General features: G+C 45.4%; 1 non-coding gene across 1 annotated transcript; it reads left to right on the top strand.

The window, feature by feature from the left end:
* The first annotated feature begins 11,427 nt into the window (after positions 1-11,427).
* On the top strand, positions 11,428-11,565 carry LOC119924642. The gene has a single exon (XR_005449344.1). It is a non-coding gene; the product is annotated as a small nucleolar RNA SNORA7 (small nucleolar RNA).
* The last annotated feature ends 303 nt before the right edge of the window (positions 11,566-11,868 follow it).

Below are 11,868 nucleotides of genomic sequence, written 5' to 3'. Positions count from 1 at the left end.
TAAGCACTAGGGAAAATACAAGATAATTGCGTTGAGCACAGTCCCTGTCCCATGTGGGGCTCACAGTCTCAATCCCCATTTTAAAGATGAGGGAACTGAAGCACACAGAATATTAATAATAATAATAATAATGGCACTTATTAAGTGCTTACTATGTGCAAAGCACTGTTCTAAGCACTGGTGAGGTTACAAAGTGATCACGTTGTTCCACGGGGGCCTCAAACCCCCATTTTACAGATGAGGGAACTGAGGCACAGCAAAGTTAGGTGACTTGCCCAAAGTCACACTGCCGACAATTGGCGGAGCCAGGATTTGAACCCATGACCTCTGACTCCAAAGCCTAGGCTCTTTCCACTGAGCCATGCTGCTATTTGCTAAGTGCTCACTATGTGCCAAACACCGTTCTAAACACTAGGGAAAATACAAGATAATCAAATTGGACACAGTGCGTGTCCCATGCGGGGCTGACAGTCTCAATCCCTGTTTTACGGATAAGGTAACTGAGGCCCAGGGAAGTAAAGTGACTTTCCCAAGGTTACACAAAGACAAGTAGAGGAGGTGACTTTCCCAAGGTCACACAAAGACAAGTAGAGGAGTGAAATGAAGTGAAGTGAAAAGGCTTGGCCAAGGTCACAGCAGCCAAGTGGCAGTGCTGGGATTAGAACCCAGGTCGTCTGCCTCCCAGAAAGATCACGGACCACATCGCTTTCAGAAGAGGCACTTCCCTTCATTCAGTCATATTTATTGAGCGCTTACTGTGTGCAGAGCACTGTACTAAGCGCTTATGGCAGGAAGACTTCAATGCTGACCAACCTCCTGAGTATTACCTCCCTCTTCTCAGATATCAAAAGCTCCAATAATAATGATAATCCTACTCCTTAACGACTTTGTGCCAAGCACTATACTGATCAAAGGTATTGAGTGCTTACTATATGCAGAGCAGTGTACTAAGCGCTTGGAAGAGTACATAGCAACAGAGTTAGCAGGCACGTTTACTACACATAATGAGTTTACAGTCTAGAGGGGAAGACGGACGTTGCTATAAATGAGGAATTTATAATACCTGATTTAAAGGTATGTACACAAGTGCCTTGGGGCTGAGGTGGGGAGAATATCAAAGCGCTTAGTACAGTGCTCTGCACATAGTAAGCGCTCAATAAATATGATTGATGATGATGATCAAATACCCAAAGGTCACAGATCCAAGTGCAGAGATGAGGCAGAAGGGAGAGGGAGTTGGGAAAAATTGGGGTGGGCCTCTTAGTGGAGATTTAACCTTAATCACCTGGGGAGATGCAAAATAATCAGATAGAACACCATTCCTGAACTGAATTCCTGAACATTCCTTCCAGTCTGAAGCCTTAGGAAGCCTTCCAGTCATCTAGACTGTGAGCCCACTGTTGGGTAGGGACCGTCTCCATGTGCTGCCAACTTGTACTTCCCAAGCGCTTAGTACAGTGCCCTGCACACGGTAAGTGCTCAATAAATATGATTGAATGAATGAATGAATGAATGAAGGAGAACAGACATTTTATCACTGCTTGACAAATGAGGTAACGGAGGCACAGAGAAGTTTAGTGATTTTCCCAAGGAGAAGTAGCATGGCTCAGTGGAAAGAGCCTGGGCTTGGGAGTCAGACGTCATGGGTTCTAATCCTGGTTCCTCCACTTGTCAGCTGTGTGACTTTGGACAAGTCACTTAACTTCTCTGTGCCTCAGTTCCTCATCTGTAAAATGGGGATTAAGACTGTGAGCCCCATACGGGACAACCTGATTACCTTGTAATTATCCCAGCACTTAAAACAGTGTTTGACATATAGTAAGCGCTTAACAAACACCATCGATAGTAGTAGTAGTAGTTGAGTTCTCTTCACACAGTGAGCGCTCAGTAAATGTGATTGAATGAATTGAATGAATGAAAGTAGTAGAGCCAGGATTAGAACCCAGGTCCTCCTGGCTCCCAGTCCCAGGCTCTATCCACTAAACCATGCTGCTTCTCTACAACTCTATTGCTTACATTGCAAAGGTCTTTTTCATTCATGCATTCTATTGCATTTACTGAGCGTTTACTTTTCTCAGAGCACTGTTAGTAAGCTCTTGGGAGAGTGTGATACAACAATAAACAGAAGCATTCCCTGCCCCTGATGAGTTTCCAGTCTATAGAGGGTGGAGACAGACATCAATACAAATAAATAAATGACAGACATGGACAGAAGTGCTCCCCTTAATAATAATGATAACATTTATTAAGCGCTTACTATGTGCAAAGCATTGTTCTAAGCACTGGAGAGGTTACAAGGTGATCAGGCTGTCCCACGTGGGGCTCATAGTCTTAATTCCCATTTTACAGAAGAGGTAACTGAGGCCCAGAGAATCAATCAATCAACTGTATTTATTGAGCGCTTACTGTGTGCAGAGCACTGTACTAAGCGCTTGGGAAGTACAAGTTGGCGACATATAGACGGTCCCTACCCAACAGTGGACTCACAGTCCAGAAGGGGGAGACAGAGAACAAAACAAAACATATTAACAAAATAAAATAAATAGAGTAGATATGCACAAGTAAAATAAATAGAGTAGTAAATATGTACAAACATATATACATATATAAAGGTGATGTGGGGAAGGGAAGGAGGTAAGGCAGAGGGGATGGAGAGGGGGAGGAGGGGGAGAGGAAGGAGGGGGCTCAGTGTGGGAAGGCCTCCTGGAGGAGGTGAGCTCTCAGTAGGGCCTTGCAGGGAGGAAGAGAGCTAGCTTGGCGGATGTTGGGAGGGAGGGCATTCCAGGCCCGGGGGATGACGTGGGCCGGGGGTTGACAGCGGGACAGGCAAGAACGAGGCACGGTGAGGAGATTAGCGGCAAAGGAGCAGAGGGTGCGGGCTGGGCTGTAGAAGGCAGTTAAGTGACTTGCCCAAAGTCACATAGCTGACAATTGGCGGAACTGGGATTTGAACCCACGACCTCTGACTCCAAAGCCCATGCTCTTTCCACTGAGCCACGCTGCTTCTCCTTGTCACCATCACTAATCCATCACTAGTGGGGGCCAAAACGGTTGCCATTTTGCAAATTCTCAGAGCAATGACCGCCAGCCCGTTTGCCTTTCTCCAAAAGCCTCAGGCCTCTAGCATCAAGGTGATGGTTGCCCTGGGTTAACCATGGAAGTGACAATCTGCCTCTGGCTTGCATGCAACGAGACTCAACGTGACTCCAGACACCCTCTCAACCCCTTGGGGTGACGCCGGAGAAACGGGAGGTCTCCTCAGCTACCCTCACTAAAGCCACTTCAACTCCAAATGTGTTGACCGGGGCCACTGGGGCCAACTCTGTCAAGCCTTTAAAGATGAGATGAGGTGACCTCACCAGATTCGGTTCCCATCATTCGATCGCCGCAGAGCAGATTCATTTGTTTTTTTTTTCCACCGGTTCAGCTATATTCTGATATAACAAATGGGCCGCCTCTCCATTGGTCAACTGCTTCCTCTAATGCAGACGGCGTAATGGATTTTCTTTCTAAATACGGTACGGTTTTGTTTCTGAGTATTAATTTCAACTTTGTGCAAATTATGCCCTAGTTGGAAATTGAACCGAGTTGACCACTGAAACAGGAAAGTCTAATGTATGAGCCAAATTAATAAATTCTGCCTTGCCAGCAAAGTTGTCGGCTTTTTATTTTCCTTTTTTTCCCCCCATCCAAGCGGCTCTCCGGTGTTTTCTAAGTCCAGCTTGCCCTCTAGTTGCCAGCAGACAATCGCTCCCATTCACACCCCGATCCTCAGAAGATTCATTTTGCCGGTTCAATGTCCTGGAATGAACAGAAAGGAAAGAATGGGATTTTCCTTTCCCCTCCCCTCCCTCCCCCCCAAATCGCTGTTAATACGAGGTTGTTCAGATGACGAGAGATGGGCCAGAAGCAGCAGGATAAAACAAACGTGAAGTGTCAAATGGAGATCCAGGAAACAGTTGGAAGGAGGGTAATTTTGTACTATCTCATTAATTATTTCAGCCTTCCACACAAAAGCTAGCTGGGCTACCCTACTTTCCCAGAAGCAAGCTGGGCGAGGACTTCTTTTTAAATCCAGCCGATCATCCGCGTCCTGCTGAAAGTCTGCGTCATCGTGGAGAGAATGGCTATCAAGAATGATCTGGCTTAAACTCCATGAGTTGGATGAAGTTACCGAGGACGATAAAGATTGAGGGGGGTGTCGACTGTTAGGAATTGCCTTGGCCCTACTGTTTTCTTGCTGCTAGGGACCCTTGCGGCGTGGCATAGAGGATAAAGCGTGGGCCTGGGAATCAGAAAGTCCTGGGTTCTGATTTCGACTCCGGCACCGTGCCCTGCCCACAGTAAAGCACTCACAAAATACAACTGACTGACTCTATCAGCTGTTAAAAACACCTCAAACATAAGACAGAGGTGCAGTGGGGCTTAGCAGAAGAAGCCCAGCTCTACCACGGACCTGGTGCGAGATCTTGGGCAAATCAATCAATCAATCAATCATATTTATTGAGCACTTACTGAGTGCAGAGCACTGTACTAAGCGCTTGGGAAGTACAAGTTGGCAACATATAGAGACGGTCCCTACCCAACAGTGGGCTCACAGTCTAGAAGACTCTCTTAAGAGAAGAATCTCTTAACCGTCTCTATATGTTGCCGACTTGTACTTCCCCAGCACTTAGTACAGTGCTCTGCACACAGTAAATGCTAAATAAATGTGATTGAATGAATGAATGAATGAAGTGCTTACTACGTGCCAAGTACTGTACTAAGAACCGGGGTACTAATGATAATAATGATAATAACAATAATAATAATGATGGTATTTGTTAAGCGCTTACTATGTGCCAAGCACTGTTCAAAGTGCTAGGAGAGATACTAGGTCATCAGGTTGTCCCACATGGGGCTCACAGCCTTAACCCCCATTTTGCAGATGAGGTAACTGAGGCATAGAGAAGTTAAGAGACTTGCCCAAAGTCACACATCTGCCAAGTGGCAGAACCGGGATTAGAACTCATGTCCTCTGACTCCCAAGCCCGTGCACTTTCCACTAAGCCACACTGCTTCTTTACAAATGGCTTATGATCACTGAAAATAAGCAAATAGATAAATGAGTGAGGGAGTGAACTTTAGTAGGTGAAATGTCCCCCACTTTAAAAATTGCATTACTTGAACCCTAAATGAAAATTGAAGTTATAACCACCACAATTTTAAAAGTCCGTTCTTTATGCACTGGGCATTTGGGACTCAACAGGATGAAGGTGAGCAAAGCTCAGGTTCACCAGTGTCCTGTTCTTACTGCATTTCTTTATTTCCCCGGAGATCTGTGAAGATCAGCAAAACGTTTTGTGGATAAATATGTTTGTGGTGAAAATTGACCCCCTGAAGGAAGGAAAAAGAGTGGCGTCTGATGCATTGTGTGCTTTTCTTCTCAAATTGCTTTCAGTATTCTGCTTCTTCTTGAGCTTAATCCTCTCCTGTCAAAGAACATCAACCTATCACAGTGTTGTGGCACTGGAGAAGTGAGTTGTACGACTAAGAACATTCCACACCACTGCACATGGAAATTAAGTTTGGCTCCTGCTTCTGCTCCTCTTTCTTTTCCATTAGATGCCATCGATTGCCCTTTAAAACTGCTCCGATTTACAGAATTTCCGCAGCCATCCTTCATTTCTGGAGGTAAAGTTCCTGACAGTGGGATGGGAAGGGTGATTGGTCTGAGGGCTGCGTCTGTCTGACGTTCTCTGACTCATTCATTCCCTCAATCGTATTTATTGAGCGCTTACTGGGTGCTGAGCACTGTACTAAGCGCATGGAAAGTACAATTCGGCAACATATAGAGACAGTCCTTACCCAACAACGGGATCATTTTGTGTCAAGCACTGTACTAAGCGTTGGGTTAGATGCAAGTCAATAAGGTTGGAAATATAAGAATGGATTCTTGTGCTTAGTACAGTACTCTGCACACAGTAAGCACTCAATAAATACAATTGATTGGTTGATTGATTGCACAGGATAGGTGTTCAATAAGCACTTCCGATTGACTCTTTGTTCATGGGCTTGGAGAATCAGCTTGGCCTAATGGATAGAGCGTCAGCCTGGGAGTCAGAAGGACCTGGGTTCTAATCCCGGCTCCGCCACTCGTCTGCTGTGTGACCTTGGGCAAGTCACTTCACTTTGCCGTGACTCAGTTCCCTCAACTGTAAAATGGGGATTAAGACCGTGAGCCCTAAATGGGGCAGGAACTGTGTCCAAACCGATTATCTTCTTTCTTGTTTCTAGCCCAGGGCTTCATTCATTCATTCAATCGTATTTATTGAGCACTGACTGTGTGCAGAGCACTGGACTAAGCGCTTGGGAAGTACAAGTTGGCAACATATAGAGACGGTCAATCAATCAATCAATCATATTTATTGAGCGCTTACTGTGTGCAGAGCACTGTACTAAGCACTTGGGAAGTACAAGTTGGCAACATATAGAAACAGTCCCTACCCAACAGTGGGCTCACAGTCTAGAAGGGGGAGACAGACCACCCCGTGTGGAACAGGGACTGTGTCCAACTCGAATATCTTGTATCTAGCCCGGTGCTTAGTACAGTGCACAGTATATAGTAAGCAGTTAACAAATACCATTATTATTTATTCATTATTATTATCATTCCTCTGGACTGTAAGTGATGTTGATGGCATTTGTTAAATGCTTCTTATGTGCCAAACACTGTTCTAAGTGCTGGAGTAGAAACAAGGTAATCAAGTGTTGTTCCATGTGGGGCTCACAGTCTTAATCCCCATTTTACAGATGAGGTAACTGAGGCATAGAGGAGTTAAGCGACTTCCCCAAAGTCACACAGCTGCCAAATGGCAGAGCAGGGATTAGAACCCATGACCTCTGACTTCCAACCCTGGGCTCTTTCCACTAAGCCACACTATTTCTCACTAAGCCACGTTGCAATATGGTCAGGGGATGTGTCTGCTAATCCTGTTGTATTGTACTCACCCAAGCACTTAGTAGGGTGCTCTGGACATAGTAAGTGCTCAGTAAGTAGGACTGATTGATTGATTTACAATCCCCCCTCCTCCAACTCGCCTACCCAGGTTAAATTCCCAGCACAATGAATCATAACATCCCTTTCTCTAACTGTAGCAATTAGCCGAGGCCTTCCATTCATTCATTCAATCATATTTATTGAGTGCTTACTACAGTACAACAATGAACAGGCACATTCCTTGCCAACAAGAAGCTAAGAGTCTAAGGGGGTGGGAGACAGACATTAATATAAATGAATAAATGAGAGCTATGGACATAAGTGGTGTGGGGCTGAGGTGGGGGGATGAAGAAAGGGAGCAAGTCAGGGTGAAGCAGAAGAAGTGGAAAAAGAGAAAAGGGGGTTTAGTCAGGGATGGCCTCGGAGGAGTTGGGCCTTCATTTCCTCTTCTCCCACTCTCTAATGAATCAACCTTGCACTTGGATTTGCTCCCTTCATTTCCTCCTCTTTCAGCCCCACAAAACATATTCATATCCCAAATTACTATATCTTCATGCCTGTCTGCCCCTCTAGACCGTTAGCTCATTGTGGGCAAGTCTACCCACTCTGTTACTTTATATGCTCCCAAGCACTTAAAACAGTTCTTTGCACCCAGTAAGCACTTGATAAATACCATGGTTTGATAGATTCATTCAATCGTATTTATTGAGCACTTACTGTGTGCAGAGCACTGTACTAAGCTCTTGGGAAGTACAAGTCGGCAACATAAAAAGACAGTCTTTACCCAACAACGAGCTCACAAATGGCTAGTATCAGATCATCCTATAAACAGGAAAGAAATCAGTCGGAGTCATCAGTGATCAAGACTGTATTAAGTGCCTAGTACAGTGATCTGCAAAGGGTAAGCGCTCAGTAACTATCAATGGTTGATTTACTATGGCAAGAGAAGCAGCGTGGCTCAGTGGAAGGAGCCCGGGTTTTGGAGTCAGAGGTCATCAGTTCAATTCCCGGCTCTGCTAATTGTCAGCTGTGTGACTTTGGGCAAGTCACTTCACTTCTCTGGGCCTCAGTTACCTCATCCGTAAAATGGGGATGAAGACTGTGAGCCCCCTGTGGGACAACCTCATCACCTTGTAACTTCCCCAGAGCTTAAAATAGTGCTTTGCACATAGTAAGCACTTAATAAATGCCATTATTATCATTATTATTATTATTATTATTATTATTATTATGGCATTTAATAATCATAATATTTGTTAAGCACTTGCTTCGTGCCATTTATTCATTCATTCATTCAATTGTATTTATTGAGTACTTACTGTGTGCAGAGCACTGTACTTGGGAAGTACAAGTTGGCAACATATAGAGACAGTCCCTACCCAACAGCGGGCTCACAGTCTAGAAGTAGGAGACAGACAACAAAACAAAACATATTAACAAAATAAAATAAATAGAATAAATATGTACAAATCATATAGAGTAATAAATATGTACAAACATATATACAGGTGTTGTGGGGAGGGGAAGGAGGTAAGGCGGGAGGGGATGGGGAGGGGGAGGAGTACAATTGGCTAGTATCAGATCATCCTATAAACAGGAAAGAAATCAGTCAGAGTGCCAGGCACTGTACTGAGTGCTGGGGTAGATACGAGCAAATCGGGTTGGGCACAGTCCCTGTTCCACGTGGGGCTCACAGTCTCAATCCCCATTTTACAGATGAGATAACTGAGGCAATGACCACCTGTGCGGGGCAGCAGTGGCCTTGGAGAGAGTTGAGGGTGAGATTATTGTGCGGAAGGCGGCAGTGGTCAACCACTTCTGGATTATGACCAAGAAAACTCTGTGGATCCACTACCGGAATATTAGATGGAGATGGGCGTTCTGGGAGAGGGGTGTCCATGGCCTCGCTATGGGTCGAGACGACTTGACAACGTAAGAGAAGACAACTGAGGCACAGAAAAGTGACGTGACTCATCCAAGGTCCCACATCAGACAAGTTTTAAAGCCGGGATGAGAACCCAGGACTTTCTGATTCCCAGGCACGTGCTCGATCCATTAAGCCATGCTGCTTCTCACTACTCCAGGGGGCTGATTAGTGGGTTCAGTGTAGATTTTGCAGAAGTAATGTTCAACTATCTGGGCCAAACTTATTTTCTGTTCCCTTAGGACGTGAACCCAAATACTGTTAATGTGTTGGCTTCCAGGCCCCGGGACGAGCCATTTCTAATCCGTTCCTTGTCCAAAGTCATCACCTAGTGGTGGGAGAATGAAAATAAAGCATTCGAGCTGTTCCTTAGTAAAAGCTGGGGGATAATAAGAAGAATAATATTATATTGACTGCTTACTGTGTGCAGAGCACTGTACTAAGCGTTTGGAAATTACAAGTCAGCAACATATATATTATATTATTATAATTATTATATTATTATTATTATGGCATTTGTTAACCACATACTATGTGCCAAGCACTGTTCTAAGCATTGAGGGGGTACAAGGTAATCGAGTTGTCCCACGTGGGGCTCACAGTCTTAATCCCCATTTTACAGATGAGGGAACTGAGGCTCAGAGAAGTTAAGTAACTTGCTCAGAGAAGTTAAGTAACTTGCCCAAAGTCACACAGCTGCCAAGTGGCAGAGCCGGGATTAATAATAATAATAATAATAATAATAATAATAATAATAATAATGGTATTTGTTAAGCGCTTACTATGTGCAAAGCACTGCTCTAAGTGCTGGGGTAGATACAAGGTAAACAGGTTGTCCCACTTGGGGCTCACAGTTTACATCCCCATTTTACAGATGAGGGAACTGAGGCCCAGAGAAGTGAAGTGACTTGCCCAAAGTCACACAGCTGACAAGTGGTGGAGCCAGGATTTGAACCCATGACCTCTGACTCCAAAGCTCGGGCTCTTTCCATTGAGCCACGCTGCTTCTCTATTGCATCGCTTGCAGTCAACTTGGTCGCGATTAGAATATCAATCAATCAATCAATCACATTTTTTGAGCTCCTACTGTGTGCAGAGAACTCTCTGTGCAGGGGAAGCAGCATGGCTTAGTGTAAAGATCCCGGGCTTGGGAATCAGAGGTCGTGGGTTCTAATCCTGGCTCTGCCGTTTATCAGCTGTGCGACCTTGAGCAAGTCACTTAACTTCTCTGGGCCTCAGTTACCTCATCTGTACAATGGGGATTAAGTCGGTGAGCCCTACATGGGACAACCTGATTACCTTGTATCTACCCCAGTGCTTAGAGCAGTGCTTGACATAGTAAGTGCTTAATAAATACCATTCTCATCATCATCATCAACTGTATTAAGCAGCTGGGAAAGGACAATGGAATAGAAGAGCAGCATGGCCTGATGGCTAGAGCCCAGGCCTGGGAGTAAGAAGGTCATGGGTTCTAATCCCAGCTCCTCCACTTGTCTGCTATGTGATAATGATAATAATAATAATGATGGCATTTATTAAGCGCTTACTATGTGCAAAGCACTGTTCTAAGCGCTGGGGAGGTTACAATGGGATCAGGTTGTCCCATGGGGGGCTCACAGTCAATCCCCATTTTACAGATGATGTCAATGAGGCCCAGAGAAGTGAAGTGACTTGCCCAAAGTCACACAGCTGACAATTGGCGGAGCTGGGATTTGAACCCATGACCACTGTGTCCAAAGTCTGTGCTCTTTCCACTGAGCCACGCTGATCTTGGGCAAGTCCTGTCAAGTGCTTTGTCAAGTGCTAGGCCATGTGGCTTCCCTGCTTCACTGCTTACAGTCTAGAGGAGGAGACGGACATTAATATAAATAAAGAAATTATGGCTCTGGACAACAGTTTTGGAGGACTGAGGGAGGGAAGGGTGACTTGCCCAAGGCCACATAGCAGCCAAGTGGCAGAGCCAGGATTAAAGCCCAAGACCTTCTGATTCCCAGGCCTGTGCTCTATCCAGGGAAGCAGCATGGCTCAAGGGAAGCAGCGTGGCTCAGTGGAAAGAGCCTGGGCTTTGGAGTCAGAGGTCATGGGTTCAAATCCCAGCTCTGCCACTTAGCTGTTTGACTTTGGGCAAGTCACTTAACTTCTCTGGCCCTCATCTGTAAAATGGGGATTAAGACTGTGAGCCCCCCGTGAGACAACCTGATCACCTTGTAAACTCCCCAAGCGCTGAGAACAGTGCTTTGCATATAGTAAGTGCTTAATAAATGCCATTATTAGTAATAGTAGTAGTAGTAGTAAGTGGTGGAGCCAGGATGAGAACCCAGGTCCTCTTGACTCTCAGGCCCAAGCTCTACACTATATGCCTGGGAAAATACAATAAAATAGGGTTGGCAAACCTGATCTCCACCCACAAGGAGCTTCAAATCTCCAGAGCATAAGGATATGATGGCACTGTAGCATTGTTTCCAGAAACTCGGGGAAGTGAGTTGGAAAGCAAAGAGCACTCCGCATCACTATACATGAAAATCACCTCTCAGGGTTTCAAATGGAGAGTTTCCAGTCCTCTACCAGTCTCGACTATGGGAGGGAGAGTCACGCAGAGGCCTACCCATTCCATTCCTAGCGTGGCCAGTGGCTAGTGAGTGGAAAGAAATCTGCTACATGTCGAAACTCCCCTGTGTTGGGCAACAACTGTATGGGAGAGAGTTGAGGGCAAAAACTCAAATTTGCTGCGCAGAAGGAGGTGATGGTAAACCTCTTCTGGATTTTTACCAAGAAAACTCTCTGGATCCGCTATCAGAATGACTACGGATGGAAGTGGGTCGCTCCGGGAGAGATGTGCCCGTGGTGTCGCTATGGGTCGGATTCGACCCGGCAGTATAAGATGAGCCCATTCATTCATTCATTCATTCAATCGTATTTATTGAGCCCTTACTGTGTGCATAGCACTGCCCTAAGCGCTTGGGAA

Source organism: Tachyglossus aculeatus, chromosome 2 (genome assembly GCF_015852505.1).
Source record: "Tachyglossus aculeatus isolate mTacAcu1 chromosome 2, mTacAcu1.pri, whole genome shotgun sequence".
Taxonomy (NCBI): domain Eukaryota; kingdom Metazoa; phylum Chordata; class Mammalia; order Monotremata; family Tachyglossidae; genus Tachyglossus; species Tachyglossus aculeatus.
This window is presented reverse-complemented; position numbering and strand designations above follow the sequence as displayed.